The sequence below is a fragment of the Medicago truncatula genome, chromosome 2 (assembly GCF_003473485.1).
Source record: "Medicago truncatula cultivar Jemalong A17 chromosome 2, MtrunA17r5.0-ANR, whole genome shotgun sequence".
In the NCBI taxonomy this organism is placed as follows: Eukaryota; Viridiplantae; Streptophyta; class Magnoliopsida; order Fabales; family Fabaceae; genus Medicago; species Medicago truncatula.
Genome location: NC_053043.1, coordinates 20,332,832 through 20,336,225, shown reverse-complemented (window position 1 = coordinate 20,336,225; position 3,394 = coordinate 20,332,832). Strand labels below are relative to the sequence as shown.

The 3,394-nt window shown below is 39.7% G+C and overlaps 1 non-coding gene across 1 annotated transcript; it reads right to left on the bottom strand.

The window, feature by feature from the left end:
• Positions 1-1,647: 1,647 nt before the first annotated feature.
• On the bottom strand, positions 1,648-1,754 carry LOC120578755 (small nucleolar RNA R71). The gene has a single exon (XR_005644566.1). It is a non-coding gene; the product is annotated as a small nucleolar RNA R71 (small nucleolar RNA).
• Positions 1,755-3,394: the final 1,640 nt, after the last annotated feature.

Sequence of the window (3,394 nt, the reverse complement as noted above, 5' to 3'; positions counted from 1 at the left end):
AAGAAAGGGACTTGGAGCCGATTGGATGCAAAAATATGAAGATTGAGAGACAAAAATATGTCTCCCCCAAGTCAGAAGCTTGGCACGGCCCGTGCTAGCTTTGGCACGGCCGTGCCACCCTCCAGAGTCACTTTTGCTGCTTTTGCTTAGATTTTAAGCTACTTTATTTTTAGCCCGAATGTAATAGCTTAGATTTTAAGTCGAACAAATGCTATAAATAGAGTAGCCTTCCATCACAAATATTCATCTTTACTTGGAATACAATAAGTGACAATTGCTTTTCTAATTAAAGTTCTTTTCTTTTCCTTTATTTTCTTGTCATTTACTTTCATGCTTTCTCTCTTTTCCCCCATGTCTACGATGAACATGAGTGAGTAGACTTCTCCTTGTCTTGGGATTGTTGGATAAGTCTAAATGACATAATCATAATCAAACCAAGCTCTAAGCCTTAATCTTATGTAACCCTAATTTCTTATCCGAATTCACCGCTTTAACATGGATCAACCATTATCAAACTGTGGAAACGAAAGTGGAGAGTTTGATAATTGTTTATCCATTATTCCAAATATCAATTCATAAAACGAAAGTGGAGCTTTGATATTCGAACAAGTGAATTCAGACAAGGATTGCAGAGTCAGCGAAATAGGCTTTGCAATCTGTGAGACATATAGTTTCGATCTTCAAGGGAACTAATAACAATCAAGTCAGCGAAATAGGCTTGGTTGTTAGAGGAACCAAAATCTAATAGTAATCAAGTCAACGAAATTGGCTTGGTTTCTAGAGGAACATAAGAGAAACTGTCTTGAGAAATTAGGTCTAACATAACATTATAAGCTTATAGTTTTGATTTGAGAAGGACTTGTTATTTAGACGAAACCAACGATCCAAGGCTCTTTTTATTATTATCTTTTCAAACGCTAAAAAAAACCCCAACTTACAATTCTCTTCTCTCTTCTAATCATCTCTAAAAGGTTAATTAAGTTGAACTACTCCCTGTCAGAACGATACTCTTTTATACTACTTCGGTAAGACCGTGCACTTGCTGTTTTATCTCATCAAGTTTTTGGCGCCGCTGCCGGGGAGTAAACTAATTTGATTAACTCTTTCTTTGTGATTAGAACTCTCTTCTCTTCCTCTTTTCTTCTACTTTTTTCTTTCGTATTACCACTAACTTCTTGGGTTCTCGGTTTCTTATGCGAAGAAGTAAAAGTCTCGGAGAATTTATTCCTGAGATCGAAAGGTTATTGCATAAGAAAAAGAGAGAGAGGCACAAAATAATACTGCTATGGCTGAACGCACTCTCAAAGAGTATGCTACTCCTTCAACGGAAGAGCCACAAGCTATTATCATGTACCCAACGGTTGCGGGTAATAACTTCGGAATCAAGCCTGCACTACTCAATTTGGTGCAGCAAAATCAGTTTTCTGGATCACCCACTGAGGATCCAAATCTCCATATTTCTTCCTTCCTAAGACTCAGTGGTACCATAAAAGAGAACCAAGAAGCCGTAAGACTTCATCTCTTTCCCTTTTCCTTAAGGGATAGAGCTAGCGCTTGGTTCCATTCCCTAGAAGTCGGTTCCATCACTTCATGAGACGATATGAGGCGAGCATTCCTTGCCCGATTTTTCCCCCATCTAAAACCGCTAAGCTTAGAGATCAAATCACGCGTTTCAATCAAAAAGATGGGGAGTCTCTCTATGAGGCGTGGGAGCGTTTCAAGGAAATGCTTAGACTTTGTCCCCACCATGGCCTAGAGAAGTGGCTTATAGTCCACACGTTTTATAATGGCTTGTCATATACCACTAAGATGTCTATTGATGCAGCTGCAGGTGGAGCTCTAATGAACAAAAACTATACGGAGGCTTATGCTTTGATTGAAGACATGGCTCAGAATCACTACCAATGGACCAACGAGAGAGCCGTCACTGCTCCTACTCCCTCTAAGAAAGAGGCAGGTATATACGAAGTCTCTGAATATAACCACCTTGTTGCTAAGGTTGAGGCATTAACCCAAAAATTTGAAAAACTTAATGTTAATGCTGTCGCACCTTCTTCTGCATCCCCTCTCTGTGAAATCTGTGGTATATCCGGTCATATCAGTGTTGATTATCAGTTAGGTAGTGCTGCCAATATTGAGCAACTAAATTATGCTCAATATAACCAAGGAATGAGGCCAAATCAAAACTTTTACAAAAATCCTCAAGGTTCCTATGGACAAGCAGCACCACCTGGCTATACAAACAACCAGAGAGTGGCTCAGAAATCAAGTTTGGAGATTTTATTGGAAAATTGCATAGCTAATCAAAATAAAAATCTTCAAGAACTGAAAAACCAAACGGGATTTCTGAACGACTCTCTCTCCAAACTCACTACCAAGGTTGATTCTATCGCCACACACACCAAAATGCTTGAGACCCAAATCTCCCAAGTGGCCCAACAAGTGGCCACCTCTTCTCAAACACCAGGAGTCTTTCCTGGTCAACCTGAAACAAACCCCAAAGCCCACGTCAATGCTATTTCTCTTGGGGGCAGTAAGTTAGAAGAGACCGTTACTAAAGCCAAAAGTATCAAGGGAGAGAGTGTTAAGCTTCTAGGTGAGAAGGATGCGATAAAGAAACCACTTGATAAGAACAAGGCCCTTAACCCATTAAGGTTTACTAAGCTCAACTTGGAGGCTCAATTCGCTAAATTCTTAAACATACTTAAAAGGATTTGCATTAAGATTCCCTTTGCTGAAGCCTTATCTCGTATGCCTCTATACGCCAAGTTTTTAAAAGAAATTTTTTCAAAGAAAAAGGCTATAGATCACAAAGAGACAATAGCTTTAACTAGGGAAAGTAGTGCAATCGTCAAGAAGCAACCCCAAAAGCTTAGAGATCCAGGTAGTTTTGCCATCCCTTGTGTGATAGGGAAAGAAACCGTTAACAAAGCCTTGTGTGACTTAGGAGCCAGTGTTAGTTTGTTGCCTCTATCCCTCTTTAAAAAGATGGGAATAGGAGAGTTGAAACCTACCGAGATGATATTAAAGTTAGCCGATCGTTCAGTTATCCCGATAGCTGGATACGTTGAAGACATCCCCGTTAAGATAGAAGGGATATACATCCCAACTGACTTTGTGGATGTTGACATCGAGGAAGACCACGATTGCCCTATGATATTAGGAAGACCCTTTCTCGCCACGGCAGGTGCTATAGTTGATGTTAAGAGTGGTAGGATAGTTTTTCAAGTGAGTGATGACATGGTAGGATTTGAGTTTGAAAATGTTAAGGAAGGTCCCGCCCTTTATTACTGCAATACAGTCAAAGAACATGATGTGAAAGAACGCTTTTTAGCATCATCTACACAATACAACATCTTTGACCCTTTCTAATGGACACTTTCTTTAACGTCTA